This window comes from Amblyomma mixtum, chromosome 8 (genome assembly GCF_055824585.1).
Source record: "Amblyomma mixtum isolate Tamu chromosome 8, ASM5582458v1, whole genome shotgun sequence".
Classification (NCBI taxonomy): domain Eukaryota; kingdom Metazoa; phylum Arthropoda; class Arachnida; order Ixodida; family Ixodidae; genus Amblyomma; species Amblyomma mixtum.
Window position 1 is genome coordinate 12,025,098 of NC_143019.1, and position 16,503 is coordinate 12,041,600.

Consider the following 16,503-nt stretch of genomic DNA (forward strand, 5'->3'; position numbering starts at 1 on the left):
CATTTAAGGGATTTTCGCTGCCGTCAATCGAAATTACATTCCGTCAACAGCGTCGTCTGCGCCGTCGTCTGCTAGGACACCCGGGGATGGGATCACAGGATCGCAGCTTCTACAAACTACATGTCAGCAAAAGTATCTAAAAGCGCTTTGGTATTCGCATTTAATAAAGAAATAAAATGAAAAAATATAATTTGTTTTTGTTGCGAACACAATTCAAATATTGGTAATAAAAAAAGCGCATTTGTAGGTTTTTTCAACGAAGCAAAACTGCAGCCGTCGTCACGTTTTGTGTTATTTGGGTTTTCGTAGCATTGTTTGAGTGCTCGTGCGGTGGACGTGTATGAAGAACACAAGTGTGTTTTTGAAACCAACGACGAGAATTACGCCCTGTCAACACTGGTGATTTTGAACGGGTAAAGCCGTGAAGAAAGGTAGCGCTACGACTTCTTGTCATCTGGAGAGGCAACGAAGGAGAATGTGCGGTTTTGCTAAGCCTTGATGAGCCGTCTGAACGGTGAGTCCCGTGTACGTTTCTTTACTTCTGATCTCTATTCGCACGCGTTATTAGTGTGCGCCTATATAGGGATGGCAGTGCAGGCAGTCTGCGTGCGGTTGCGTTAAGGCCGATTCACACGACGGTCCGTTCGCCCGCGGCCCGCGCACTACGTATTCAGGCGCGCTGTCGGCCGCGGCCACCAGTTATCACAACAGAGTTATGCGGTCGCTTGCTAGCGCTGCGAAAAACAACAGACAATGTTTACTACATTCCAATAGCATAGATTTGTGCTACGTAGGAGAGGATGATGAGCGTGCAGTGCCACGTTAGAGAGCGCTCTTGCTAGGCCAGCTGCGGACAGACAAGGGAACTGACAACGGTCGAGTTGCCTCGCGGCTGGTGACCGTCGGATTGATGTGTGCTACTTAGAAGATGACGATGAGCAGCAGTGCCGCGCGACAGAGCACTCGCGCTAGGCCAGCTGCCAACAGACAGTGCTCAGTGTGTGTACTCGTCGGATTAGTGCTTACGCCTTAATATTTGTCATACAATTTTTTCGGGGACAATGATCGCGTGTAAAAGGCTGGGGCATATCCCTTGCCTAGTCATTTGTAAATTTTTATCTGTGCTTCCCCATGGAACAGAATTTGACACAGTATTATGTCAAAGTTAGATCGTTCTTGCGTCTGCCCTGAGGTGTAGGTGTCGATGCTTCCTCGCCTTCAGATTTTGAGAACTGTTTGGGATGCAACTGCGCACTTATTTAGGATTTCAAGCTTTTTTGCTATATCCCTCGTTTGTGCGGCCCGCTTTCAAGTCGTTCGCTATATCGGTGATGGTTTGTTATTGATTTTCACTTTCTCTTATTTATTCTTGGTTGACTGCCACCAGCTGTGCTGCCGGCGATTCTCCGCGCTCGGAACTATTCCCAGGCACGAGACCCTACCCACAGACCTCCTTGCACCACACTCACCAGTTTTCTTCGGTATTTTTTTCCCTTGCTCTTACTTGCATTGCCACTAGGCAGTTTTTATTTCTGTGTGGTTTGTTAAATGCAATACCAGTTTTCGTTTCATGCTGTGATGTGAGATATCGTGCTTCTTGCTAATGAATGCATGCCTTTTCCATCCTCTCGTCATTTGTGCAAAGCAGACGGGTCTACTGGTCGCTACTTTCAATTTAAAAATACCTTCGGTGCTGCTCCAAAGCACCCTAGTAGTAATAATTAAATCCTGTGCATGCTATATTCGAATAGTTACATTCTTTTCATCATGCATAAAAATAGTGGTATTCCAGCCTGCTCATCTTTCAGTGTGGTTGTGACAGTCATGTAAATCTACTGAAAAAATGTATATCGGTGCATCACATACAATCTGTTCATTTCTTTTGTCATGGGCCATCTCATTGCTTTTTGTGTTCCTATGTTAATACCTTATTCTAATTTATGAAGCAGTAGACAATTTCTTCTCTTGTCATTCGTGACATTGTTACGGCCACTGACAACAGTTGCTCTGACATATTTATTTGCAGTTGCCAGCTGCCAGTATCTACTGGGCCATTCGTGCTTCCAGCTTTTGGCTGTGCTATCTCTCCTCAGCTGTTTGTGGTAGGTATTGTTTTCCAGTGATGCATACCTTACCTGCCTATTTAGAAAAATTTCGTAGACATAGGCTCACAGCCGGGTTTAGAAATGCATGCAGAGCTCTACGTGCACTTAGCAGCAGTACCTCCCTGTATAATCACATGAATCTGATCCTGAATTACATGAATGTAATTGCATGATCTGTATGAAATAGTCGCTCATGAAGCTTTTGACTGCTGCTGTTAACATAATGGAGTTTACACTGCTTCAGGTGCAGTGACTATTTCACACATGTTGCCTCTTATGCATATGTGCCCTCTGAAAGGGCGAACATATTCCTTTATCCCTTTAAAAAACATTGTGTTCTATCATGATGCTTTACCGGTATTTCTGGTGTATAGACCAAAATGTCACTCAGTATTGTAACATGAAGCGGGAACTCAGTTTGTCCATTGTTTTAGAGGTAACATGAAGCGGGAACTGAGTTTGTCCAATGTTTTAGGGGTCCTAAAACATTGGACCAACACAGTTCCCACTCGAGTTATTGATCACTTCGCTCTCGCCCTACCATAAGCTTGCCGTCCAGGTTGGACAAATTGGTAGAGCGACTGCTGGTTCTGAGTTCGAACACCGGACCAGGACGAATCTTTCTTTAGCCATTTGGCTGTGCTCGAGTGGATGTCAATGAGTAATTACTCCTTATTACAGATCTTTTGTCAACGCCAAACTGATTCAGTAGCAACAAATAGTAGAAGGGTAAAAGCATGCTGCTCCCAAAAATTCGTTAAGCATGTTATAAAATGTATGCTGTATTGTTTTAACTGCTGCAAAGAAATAACGGTGATGTTAGATGCCCAGCCCCTATTAGGTAAACATAGCTCGCAATTAACACAGTGGATCGAAAAGAAATATGGACTTCAACGCTCACGACGACCCTCACCCCAGTAAAACAAAAAGTGCCAGTGTTGCCATACTTGAGAGCTTTGCTCTTTAAAAGTGCAGTAGACTGCTACTCAAAGTTGACAAAAAAATGCGTCTCGTTTTCTGCATGTGCATTCCACAGTGCTGGTGCCATTTTCACTGGCCATTGACATTCAGTCGCATGATGTGCACCCCGCTCCTTGAGTTGATTTTGTTTGTCTTGTGAACCTGCCGTCAAAATCAGTGCAGGATAATGCTTCCCCAGTTGATCTGCAGTTAACCTTGTCCTTTGCCAGCTGCTGTCACCCTTTCTCCACAGAGAAGGGCGGTGGGAGTCCAAGCCAGGTGGAGTTGAAATATTTGACTAGTAGTGGACAGGGATCCTGCGGTTTGTTGAGGACACAGGCAAATTGGAGACTTATGGAAGAATTTTTTTGCCAGCCAAAGAAGACGCATACACAAGAGAGAACCGCACAGGACAAGGGCTGGTAAAAGCCGTAGTCCTCTGTGGTTCTCTCTGTGCGTGTTCTTTGGCGGGTAAAAAAATTCCTCCGTAAGTCTCCAATTTGCCGGTTTCCTCCACAGATTGGAGGATCCCTGTCTGTTACTAGTCAAATTTCACTACTCCACCTAGATTGGACTCCCACTGCCCTTCTCAAACTTTTGAAATCCTGTTGCCCTAGCAGATCATCAGCTGTCGGTTGTATTACTTTCGCTTCAGTGAAATTTGACATGTAGCGGACAGGGATCCTAGAATTTGTGGAGTACACAGGCAAACTGGAGACTTATAGAAGAATTTTTTTACCAGCCAAGGAAGACGCATACACAAGATTCGTTGTCTGTGTTTCACTACTGAAAGTTGTAAATGCGTGCAAAAGTGTATCGTGCATTCGCACGTATTTTGAAAACTCAATTTTTGCAGCGTTAGGTTTTCGGAATTGGAGCTGTAGCATTGCCGCCACAGAATCCCGCTCGTTAACAAAGTGCACACTTATTTGCTAGGTATATATTCGGTATACCGCAACCAGTACACGTCACTGTTTGGAAGGTTCTGTCGCGAAATTTCTGATTGTTCAAGGTAGCTTTTCTTTTAAATTCAAGCGCCCTCTATTTGCTTTTTCCTGTGCATATTCATCGGTCGTTTCAATTCGGAAGCGTTGGTGCTGCAAGACGTGCATACGGAAGCTACGTTTGTGCACAAAGCTCCTGAATTTTTGAAAGCGCAGCTCTGACAGTTCTGGTTGTCATAAATAAGTACAAAGCATCCTAATCTTTTTGGACACACCATTTCATGCTCTTAGCTGTTTCTGAGAAACAGGCTGCCTTTTTTTCTGTTTTTGGTGTGAAACATTCCTAACAACTTCTTTCTTTCTCCATGCACAGATAGCCTATGCATACACGGGCAGCTTGATTGCAATATTTAGGGCAATATTTATAACAGGTGCAGTGAGCCTTGGTGCATGTGGACAGAAATTAAGCTAGGGTGGGGTGGGGTATTTTCGCACAGGGTAATGTTATGCTGAGGGTCTGGCGTATTGAAACCGAGTCTTTCTGAGCTCTTATTAGACGTCCCAGCACCAGGACAGTAGTTGAGGCTTTTCTTCTTTGTTGTCCAGTCAATGGTTTCCATCACATAAAATAGCCTTAATTCTAGCTATCCCGTGGCCGTCTAACAGAACGATGCATATATACTGAAGTGATCAGTGTTGCATAAAAGTAGTGAGAACATTGCAAATGCAAGACAACTTCATTGGTTTGCAGTGCACTAACGTGGCAGTCATAGAGAATTACACATTACATTTGCAAATCTAAATTGTGCATAATAGTATGGACTGGCACGTAATGTGCGAAGTAATCACAGTTATCTCGTTCATGCCAAATGCTAGTGTCAAACATTGTCAGTATTACATATTTATAAAGAGCAGACATGCTGCGCCTAACTTGTCGTTGGATAGATTTTATTACTATGAAAGCAAAAAGTTTACACATGGCTGTCGTGTTCTTGCGTGGGAAGTAGTACTACCTTAAATGAGTATAAACACCAAATTTTTGGTTATGTGTGTTCTTTGTAGCGACGTGCTGGGCATTCGTATACATAGAATTGTTGCATAGTATTCGTCTCCAATCGCTAAATAATTACAACCAGATTTCTTTTCTTCCCTGTTTCAATGGCATAGCAATTGCTATGACATAAATGTTCAGTATAGGTTATGGAAGGCACAAAAAAGCTACGATATCGCTACTTCATCATTTTAATTAGTTACAATGCTAAAGCCAGCCTGCCTTAAGAGTCGGAATCACAATGAATGACGAAGCCGCAATTATATTGCAGTTTTCCTCATGCCTCCCCTGGCTTATACTGACCTTTGATGCCATTGCCATTGCTCAGTTTTTAAAAGTGAAGCAGGAGAGAGAAGATATTTAATTACAAATTATTTAGCAGTCATAGGCGAATACTGTGTGGTTATCCGTGCATAGTAATGCCTTATGCATCATTAAAAACAAAAAAAAATGTGCAACTGAAATTTGCTCGGCTGCTGACCCAAAAGACGCGGGTTCGATCCCGGCCGCGGCGGCTGGAATTTCTTTGGAGGAGAAATTCTAGAGGCCCGTGTACTGTGCGATGTCAGTGCACGTTAAAGAACCCCAGGTGGTCGAAATTTCCGGAGCCCTTCACTACGGCGTCTCTCATAGCCTGGATCTCTTTGGGACGTTAAATCCCATAAACCAACCCAAACCAAACTGAAATTTGTTGTCTGCCTCTTTGAGATGAAATATTTTGAATTTTTCCTTCACTATTTTAGAGGATGAAATTCAGTTAATGGTATCTGAGAAACAGGAATTGCAACAGCCATTTCTCTTCAGCAAGAAAACTGTCATTGGTTTAAGTGTTTTCCCGATTCAAGGTTACCTTATATTTTAAACTGCACAATGTATTATGTGACAAGAAACCGTCAAGCACAATAGGTGTGGTTTTAGAAATGACTGGAAGTGATAAGGGAATACATTTACTTAGAGCAGGTAGTGACCGCTGATCCGGATCATGAAGGGTAATAACTAGAGGAATATGAATGGGGTGGAGTGCATATGGCAGGTTCTCTCAGATCATGAATGGCAGTTTTTCAATACCCCTCAAGTGAAAAGTATACAACAGCTGTATCCTACCGGTATTCACCTATGGGGCAGAAACGTGGAGGCTAACGAAGAGGGTTCAGCTTAAGTTAAGGACAACGCAACGAGCTATGGAAATAAAAATGATAGGCGTAACGTTAAGAGATCGGAAGCGGGCGGAGTGGGTGAGGGAACAAACGCGGGTTGAAGACATCCTAGTCGAAATCAGGAGAAAAAAGGGTGCTTGGGTAGGGCATGTAAGACGAAGGCAAGATAATCGCTGGTCCTTAAGGGTAACGGAGTGGATTCCAAGAGAAGGCAAGCGTAGCAGGAAGCAGCAAAAAATTCCATGGGTGGAGGTTTGCAGGAACACGGTGGACATAGCTGGCGAAGGACAGGGTTAATTGGAGAACATGGGAGAGGCCTTTGCCTTGCAGTGGGCGTAGTCAGGCTGATCATGATACTTGCAGAAGAGCTTGCTCATGTTAAAATTTTCATTTGGTAAATATGCGCTTGTTTTACATGCACACAGCTTTTGAAAGGACTAGCATAGTGATAATTGTATTGGGCTTCATAAAATTGTAGCTCTGAATGAAGGTTTGCAATGAAAGGTGTCTGCACTTGGTCACAATATAGGTACATACTAGTGGCGACATGACACACACGATCAGTACATTCTAGTTGTATTCTTTTTTTCCATGGGGTTATATGCAGGATAGTGTGAAAAGGGCATTGGAATTGACTCTTACTTGCATTATTTTCATTCATGTTTGCAGGCACCCGGAGAAATGCACGCATAGCCAAAGCTCCTTCACTCAGCCGAGCAAGCTACGGCATCATCCAGCATCTTAGTTTCTTTTGAGCGCTTACAGCTCACTGCGGTGGATTTGGTAGATGGGTTTACTTTGCTTTTGGCAGTGTTCTTGGCATTTAATGTCAAGTACACCCCAAAAACAAAGCGGGCTTGTCTGCTGCTTGAGACACTAATGGGGCTTGATCCTAGTGAGCGCCTCCCGAGCGTGTTTTGGGCAGCCACAGCAATCACAGCAATGACTTGAGAAATAAAAGTTATCAGTGTTGTACATTTGTGTCATTATTTCTTGACCCATTGTTATTCCCAACGCAGACAGAGCACCATACTAATGTGCAAACTGTAGTGTAGCCATAAAGTAGTTGTATGAGCAAAAATTATTCTACTCAAAGATTATAATCCCTTTTGCTCATTACTCTTTTGTAGATGTAGCGCAGGTGGATCCTGCAAAACATACGACCAACTTGCTCTGAAGAATATGTGAAATAAGAAAATTAGTAGGATACATTGAAAACACGTGAAACTCCTTTTGAAGGAGTAAAATAAGATCTGGGCTGATACTCCTTGAAGGAGTATAGTCACTCTAACAAACGGAGTCCTGGAACTCTACCTGAAAGAGTAGTAGGATGCTGTTTCAATGTGGTAGCTTTACTCCCTCGGAGGAGTGCCTGTACTCTATTGCAGGAGTAGTACAGTACTCCTTGAGTAGGTGTTGGATCACTCTTTGTCCAGAGGGAGCAATTTTATTCTGGAAAAAGGAGTGGAATATGGGACAAGCGAATACTCCTTCAAAGTGTGTTCTGGGCACTCCTCTGCACTCCTTTAGTTCTAAGAGTGCTGTACATTTCTTTTTAGGTAGAAGTTGTTCAATAGTGGTTTTCAGGGAACCTCCTGGCCTGCTCAACTTATAAAGTTTTGGTAAGCACTCTTCACAGCTGACAGTGTTTTCCCTTCACTTCATGCTTTCTTGTATAGGTGCAGCAGGCAGTTAGCAAAAATTTATTTCTCGAATTCTGTTGTTTCCTTGACCTGACCTTTTGGTTTAGTTAGACCTGCTACAATTTGCCAAACGGGCAAGGGCTTTAGTTATCCAAAAATTGCACACAACCACACTCCTTACAGTGCAAAACCAGATTACTGCCATTAAAAGTTTTCAAGTTGATTTTGTGTTCACGAAGCCTCTCATTCAAACAAAGACCAGATTGACCAACATAGTACTTACCACTAGAAAGTGGGGTGTCATAAACAATGCCTTCAGTCCATTTCATGAATTTTTTCCTGTGATTACTGGTGCACTGCAGCTTTTGGGGACTTTTACCGGCAGGCAAAGCATTTTTGGATAGCGCACCTATTTTTTTAGGGGCTGAAAAACATTCGCTTTGTCCCAACTTTATTGAGGTGTTGGGTCTGGCAATCAATGTAGGGAATGGCGGCAATTCTGTCTTTCTTTCTGAAGGCACAGACGGTAGTTGATCTTCCTGGCACTTCTTCAGTATGCCTTCAGCGACAGAAACACAGATATCAGCTGGGTAGCCTGCTTCACTGAACCTTGAGAGTTGTTCGTGACAGCTCTGGCTGATGAGGTGGGGGCATGACTTTTCGAGGGCATTTTTCAAACAAATTAATAATGACATGTTTTACAAGTTTCGAATGTTCAGAAGTGTAGGGCAGTGCAGGCTGAAGATAGGTTTTTCAGTAACGACTGAAATAACATATCTGCCGGTGGCGACGCAGCCGCGCCCTACTGCGCATGTGCGCCGCCTTCTCACCGCCGCCACTACTACGGGCGCTCCTCTCCTCCCTGCCGTCTGACCTTTCGTTGCAGCCGCGTGTTGCCCGCGTCGCAGCCGGCAACCCTCCTCTCCGCATTCCTGCGGGCAGTTTTAACCGCGCCGATTTCCGTCTCTTCCTCCGCCTCCGTACAGGCAATGTATGGACGGCCGAACGTCTCCACCGTTATCGTTGAGCTCCCAGTGCATTGTGCGCCAACTGAGACCGCCATGACGTCCAACGAAGCATAACTGAAGCTTTTCACGTGTACATCCAGGCTTAACCAGAGCTAAGCCATTGTCTAAATTTTTTTCTGGACTGTTATGTAATGTTCATGGCTATTGGGTACCCCAGATTGTATTTAGGGGTCATTGCATGGCGTCTACTCAGATAGGAAGGTGCAGCCGTCCTGTTGTCCAGGCTCGGTTTGAGTTCTGGAAGCTCAATAATACTCTCCTGACGGGTGAAATTGATCAGCGTTCTGTAACTCCTTATTTAAAAGATACATGAGCCCATGGGCACCTTTCGGTACTTGAGATGTGGGATCCATTGAAGCAGGAGTCTAAAGATTTGGCAATCGAAGTGTCAGCACTAATCACATTTCTGAAGCTTCATCATCTACGTGAGCTTGCACCTAACTTAAATGACGTGCATGGAATCGAAAGAATTAATCCAGAGGTTTATGCTGATGACATAAGCAATATCAAAGCACAGTTGCAGTTGTTTACGACAGAAAATATCACGGGCCTTAATTAGATCTCGGACGTATAGGTTGTCTGAAGAGCAGCCATCTTGACGGGCATTAAGTGATGAAAGGCAGGGTACTCTTGCAAAGAGGGTATTAGAGATATAGTACAATGGAAACACCTATAGTCACACTCCGGGGATTCTGGTGGTGGTGGTGGCGAAAAACCTTAATATTCAAAGAGAATTTGAGGGTAAAAAACTCTGCTGCATGGTCGATATCCTTAGTCCGGTACACCGCACGACGAGGCCCCGTCTCGCGCCCGCTTTACTAGAGCCCTTTGGGACTCCAGTGTGGAGCAGTTGAGGAGGGCAGTCTCCCATGCCTCTCGGGTAGGGGTGGGGGAATGGGGGAAGGTGAGTATTCGGAGTACATGCCCACACCATGTGAAAGATATCGCAGATCTCTCCACAGTGCGGGAAGCGCCCATCTGTGTTCGGATCGAAGTGTTTTGCTATGGCAGGACAGAGAAGAGTTCCTGTCTGCAGGCGCCGCAGAGTTCGCTCCTCCGCCTTACTCAGCCCCTTGGCAGGGGCCGGGTAGAGACGGTGGCTGTCGCAATAATGAATTAGGATTTCTCGGAACCGCAGAAGCGGTTTATGAGCTTCTGAGCCAAGAGAGCTAGGATGAGGAGCCCGGTGTGTGAGCGCTCGGGCGGCCGCATCAGCGGCCTCATTGCCTCGTAGACCCTGGTGACCAGGAGTCCAGATCAATTTTGTGCGAGTTGGATCGGCGTGAGCGCGTCTTAGAATTTGGGAGGCAAGAGGTGATATTTCGCCTGCAAGATAATGTTCACAGGCCCGGCGAGAGTCTGTGATAACCGTTCTCGATTTTGGATCGGCAGCAACGAGAGCTATTGCAACTTCCTCCGCTCGTGTTGAATTTGGGGCCCGAAAAGATAGCCCATAGACATTCATTCCCCGGTGGACTACGGTAGCCGTGAAGAATCCCGCGGGCGACGGCCCTGTGATGTCCACGTAGTAGACGCTCTCTTTATATCCATATTGTCTATCAAGCGTGCGAACCCGCGCTTGTCGTCTGGCTTCATGTGAAGCCATGTCCATGTTACATGGGAGCGGAGCGACCCAGAGCATGTGGCTCCACAGCACCGGGGTGTTCTCCGTCCCGTCTGGTATGCATGTGTGTTGGATGTGTAAGCGGTTTAGCAGGCGGCGCCCAGGAACCGTCTGCGATAGCCGCGTATATTATTTCACGAGGTGGGCCTCCCGCAACTCCTGATAGGAGTTTACCACTCCCAACGCCTTCAGTTTGGCGTTGGAGGTAGCCACCGGGAGGTCCAGTGCTCGCTTTGTTGCCTTCCTGATTCTGGCGGCTTTTTACGACTGTTATGCGCATCGTGTTGCAGGTTGTTGTAGTCAGACTTGTGGGTCAGACTTGAGTCGCTTCTATGATGCGTTTCTTCGACTTGGCGAAAAGCAGCGATAAGTGGTTATCTTGGCTTGGACAAAGTCAAATTGGTTAATTCCACTCTGCAGAGGCAGAAGTCTCCTGGCACGGATGGCTTGAGTAGTGAATTCTACAAAATGTTTTCGCCTTGTTGGCGCCGGTCTTGGAAGTCTTCACAGTTGCTTACGATGTTGGTTTTTTGCCTCCCTTTTTTTATGCTCGCCGTACCATACTCATTCGGAAAAGCACGGATCAGGGCCGGTTGAGGACTATCGAAGAGTACCGTCCAATTTCGATGCGTAATATAGGCTATAAAATAATCAAAAAATCCTTTCTTCCCGCTTGCAGCTTGTGGTGCTGGCTCAAATAAAGCATGTGGCATTCGAGGACTCAGTATCTAAACTAATATACATATTGCACGTTCGGTGTTGGTGTCGGTAACAGATGAAGCCGGTCGCGTTGCTCTAGTTCAGATTGATCTTGCGACCGCCTTTGATAAGGTGCGTCATGAGTTTCTGTTTTATGTCTTGAAACGTGAAAACATTGGGGAGCTAAAGCTTAAGCACATACACTATGTTATAAACAGTCCCATATATGGTTGGTCGTAAATCATGAACTTACCCAACCAATTTCACTAATGTCGTTTGTCCGGAAAGGTTTCCCATTATCACTTATGTTGTTTGCTTTATATCTCGAATCCTTGTGGCTTAGTATCATCAGATTCCAGTCTATTTGCGGATTTTCACTTGACCAGTCGGAAATTAGAACGACAGCGGTTGGCCCCTTTCACGGCCCCCTAAACTTGGCCGTGAGAGTGGCCAACCGCTGCCGTTCCCGTACGAACGTGCCATTTGTCTGGTTGTACGTGCGCCTGTATGTGATATGTGAGCCACCGTGGTACGATATGAGGTCGGCCTCGTTGACCGTCTTGGTCTACCCACCAGCCACTCTCATGGCCACCCTAAACTTAGCATTAGGGCAGCCGCGGTGGCTCAGTGTTTATGGCGCTCGGCTGCTGACCTGAAAGACGCGCGTTCTATCCCGGGCGTGGCAGTCGCATTTCGATGGAGGCGAAATGCTAGAAGCCCATGTACTGTGTGATGTCAGTGCTCAATAAAAACCCCATAGGGCAGAAATTTCTGGAGTCATTGACAACGACGCCTTTCATAGCCTTAGTCGCTTTGGGACGTAAAACCACATAAAAACCAAACTAACCTTAACATGGCTTTGGCTTCTTTCCGTCTGCGGGGGTCTGCAGTCGTGCACCTCGCTAACAGCCGCATGCCATTGTTTTTGTGCCCCTTTCCTTAACACTTCAGTTCTTGCCACCTCAGGAAGTTCCCCTTCAAACTGATTTCAGCGCCCTATATTGCATTCGTTTGTGTGTTGATTTGCGCAGGAGTTTTTCTTCTCGCAGAGTATCAGCAATTATAAAGTCACTGTAAACACAGCTTCCTTGAAGGCCTACTCACCTCAAAATCTTTTTTGCCCATTTACTTTATTTCTGTATTTGATTTCCGATTCATAAATGAATAGAACGCATTAATGCGAGCCCTTGATCTTCTGTAAATTGCTCTCTTGATAATGCCGAGAACGTTAGAAGGCCCGTATGATTGGACAGAAAACACTCCCAACAAACATCCTATAGCAATAAATAAATGTAGACTGCACTTCGAGCCCCGTAGTTCATTAGTTTATGTGTAGTAGTTATAAACACCCAAGCGTCCAAATGTTAGTTTCTAACCTATAGCAGGCCGAGACGCCTTGAAAAGCGCCACCAAATTATAAAATAGTTTACTATAAAAACCAGGTTTAACTGGTAATTGAAGTATCCTAGTTTCCTTCCTTAGAGAAACGCGAGTGGCAGAGAATGTTTGACAACTCTTCAAGGCCAGAGAATGCTGCACATAACTTTCGGTGCTATTAAAAATGAGTAACAAGTTCCAAGAAAGGGCGCGGCGATGTTGCCATGCGAACTGCATACAAAATACCCCTCCGAAGCATTCTCTAATTATTTGGACATTTTAATTACAAGGAAATTGTTGCTGGACGTCCTTGTTTCTGGCATAATGGGTTGGCAACTGATTCTTAGTAGTAGTAGTAGTAGAAGACGTTTATTCGGCCAAAATTTACAGGCCGAGCATGTCGACCGCCTGGGCGACCAGAAGTCGCTGTTCTTCCTCCCCTTCAGCGCCAAGCCAGTCGAGCCAGGTGGTGATGGATAAAGAAGGTGGGGGGTAGGAACCCGACTGCTGAGCAGCCGGGCAATAGAAGAGGCAATGGGCAAGGTCCGCATAGATACAGGGGCAGTTGGGACAGGAAGGGTCCGGTCGATAGCGATAGAGAAAGAGGCGAGAAGGGGTGATGACTGCATTCATTTGAACGTGCCGAAGAAGGCGAGCCTCCGGCACTGTGACTGATGGATGAGGGGGAGGGTAAAGGCGTTTGTCGAGGCGGAGCTCGAGGTAGACCTCTTTTATGGTGCGGCGAAGGGTGAGTCTCCCACCGTCCTCCGAGGGCTTGGGCCAGGGGATCAACGGTGCCCGGAAAAGTGTGTCACGGGCGAGCTGATGAGCCAGCTCATTGCCGTCAAACCCTGAATGCCCAGGGACCCAGCGGAGGAAAACGATGGAAGGCTGCAATGCGGAGACCGCTCGTTCGACCTCCTGTTGAAGAGAAGGGGTTAGGGTGCGTTTCTGTATGTGGCGTATAGCGCTTATGAGTCTGAATAGACTGTGTACTCTTGAAGAGAGGGAAGGAGGGCAAATGACTGGAGGGCATGCGCAATGGGGAGGACCTCGAGGGACAATGCATCCGGAGGGCGTAGAAACGGCCCGCTGGTGTGAGTTTCAGGAGCGTGGAGGTGGGGATGGTACAGGGCGTAGCCGCAGGAACCTCGAGGAGCCACGATGGAGGCATCCGTGTAAGCTAAACCCTGGGTATAGGGGAATGGTGCTGTGCGGCCGCATGACGACGGCCGGCGTGCAGAACGGGGGACATGTTGGACGGAAGGGGGAGGATCCGAAGTTTGGGAGCCGGGGTGGGAATAGGAGAGGTAAACGGGGCGCAGGGAATGGGAGAGATACCCGCTTGAGTCAGTAACCACTGACCCTGACGGGTAAGGGAAAGCCGGGCAAGCTGCGAGTCATGATGGAGAGAGAGCAGAGAACGGAGAGGATGAAAGAGGCCTGTTGCAAAGATCTTTGCAGTAGAGGTAGTGATAGGGAGGTTGAGAGCTGCCTTGTAGAGGCCCACAAGGGCAGTCTCAAGAGCGTTAAGTTGAGTCTGATTGAAGGAAACGTAGGGTGCAAAGTACAAGACCTTGTTGAGGGCCAGCGCGTGGGCAACTCGGCACGCATGAGCCTCGTGGAGACCTGAGCGCCGAGTGACCACGCGCCGCAGGAGGTGAGTTACGGAGTGGCAGGTGGTGACAGCGTGGTGGAGGGCTTGCACGTTCTTGGCTGCATGCAAAGGAAAGCCAAGAACTTTGCACTGCGTGACGACAGGAATGGGAGAGCCAGAAAGGTGGAGAGAGACGAAGTGGTTGTGTGAGCGCTGGTATGAGGAATGGTTGAGGAGAAGGAGCTCGGATTTTTCAGGAGCAGGAGAGAGGCCAGCGGTGGTGAGAAAGGAGTCGATGAGATCTAGGCCACGTTGCAGGGTGTCCTGTACGTGACCGGGAGAGCCAGACGAACACCAGAGAGTGATGTCATCGGCGTAAAATATATGATGCAGGTCGGGAATTTCAGCTAGCTGGGAGGCGAGAGGGGCCATAGCAAGATTGAAAAGGGTAGGAGAGAGAACAGCACCTTGAGGAGTGCCTCCCTCGGGTGAGGTTGTGGGGGTCGGACAGATAGGTGTCGACTCGAAAGCGAGCGACACGTTTAGAGAGGAATGAGCGGATATAACAGTACATGCGGGAGCCACAGTCTAGGGAGGCGAGTTGGGAAAGGATGTGGTCGTGGCAAACACCGTCGAAGGCCTTGCGAACATCGACGGTCACAAGTGCGTGAATTTGAGTGGGGGTAGGTGACAGAAACGTGTGCTGGAGAACCAGAAACATGTCCTGTGCACAGACGTGGCGTCGGAAGCCGATGAGAGAATGAGGAAAGAACTTCCTCGTCTCGAGAAAATTAGAGAGGCGAGTCAGGGCCATTCGCTCAAGGGTCTTACCGACACATGATGTCAGGGAGATTGGGCAGAGGTTAGAGAGAGAGGGAGGCTTGCCCGGCTTTGGAATCATAGAAATGAGGGAGGAGGTCCAGGAGCTGGGCAGGCAGCCGCTGTCCCATGCATCATTGTAGGTTTTAAGGAGGAATTCTTTGGCGCAGTCAGTTAGGTTGCGAAGTGTGGTGTATGTAATGGCATCCTCACCGGGAGCCGAGCGTGTAGCATTAGCAGCCAGAGCCGATTCGAGCTCCCGGAGAGTGAAGGATTGGTCCAGATCGGGGTTAGGTCCACCGCAGTACATCGGGTAGGAGGGTGCCAGAGGGGGCGGGAGATAGAGAGAGGCGAGCTGATCAAAAACATCGGAGGGAGTTCCTTGAGTGAGAGCTTTAGCTAGAGTGGGAGCAAGGGCAGGCTTAGTGCCAAGGAGGGATTTAAAGAGAGACCATGTGGATCGCGAGTGCAATGCAGAGTCAAGGCGGTCACAAAGAGCACTCCAACGAGAGTGCTCGAGTGAGGCTCAGTGGGCGACGATCTCGGCCCGCAGAGCAGTGATCCGGGAAGAAAGTTGGGCATTGCGGGGTTGGCAGCGGAAGGAGCGTTGAAGACGTTTACGGCGACGCCATAAACGTAGTAGGTGAGGATCTGGGTCTGGGACTGGGTGACAAGAGCGAACACGACGGCTACTGGAGGTGAGCGCTGCAGTGATGCGCGACGTCCAGTCGTCGTAGGATTGAAAGGAGTCAGAGGCGAGATTAGCGTGGAAGGCGTGCCAGTCAGTATGAGTGGCCGGATGACATCGAGGGATGTGGGAAAGAGAGGTGGAAATGTGGACAAGATAGTGGTCACTGAGAAGAGTTTCGGCTGTCACTTGCCAGTGAAATGAAAGTGAACCCCGAGAGAAAGTGAGATCGGGTGTCGTGGGGCGCTGTGAGGCAGTGCCCGATCGAGTAGGGGTGCCAGGAGTATTGAGAAGAGTGAGGTGGCGTTCCTGGGCCAGACAATGAAGGAGGCGGCCGGGTTTGAGGGTTTGAGGGTAGCCCCAGAGTGTGTGAGGGGCATTAAAGAGGAGATAGGAGTTAGAAGAGGAGATAGGAGTTAGAAGGAAGAGAGTGAAGGAACTTGCCCAGGGCGGAAAATAAAGAGGAGGTGACAGGGGGGTTGTAGAAAGACAAAAGGGCGAGTGAGACGCGGGAAGAAGGGTGGTAATAGACCAGACCAACTAAATATTTAAGAAGGACGGAGGGGATATCAAGTGGCTCCACGAGCACGTCGCTACGTAGTACATAAAGAGACGCAAGTGGTGTGGCCGTAGTGGCATGGTAGGCGCGGTAGCCTGGGACAGTGCGGGCCGTCCGGGTCTCCTGGAGAAGGAGAAAATGGGGCAGGGAGGGGCGGGCGAGTAGATACTGGTGGAGGGGGGTCTTATTATGGCACAGATTTCGGCAGTTCCACTGCACAATCTCGAGGTCCTCGCCAAAAGCCATTATGAT

The 16,503-nt window shown here is 47.5% G+C and overlaps 1 long non-coding RNA gene across 1 annotated transcript; it reads left to right on the plus strand.

Annotated features, from left to right (window-relative positions):
• The first annotated feature begins 297 nt into the window (after positions 1-297).
• LOC149331361 (uncharacterized) lies at positions 298-7,557 on the plus strand. The gene is made up of 4 exons (XR_016284842.1): positions 298-514; positions 1,388-1,481; positions 2,027-2,102; positions 6,887-7,557. It is a non-coding gene; the product is annotated as an uncharacterized LOC149331361 (long non-coding RNA).
• Positions 7,558-16,503: the final 8,946 nt, after the last annotated feature.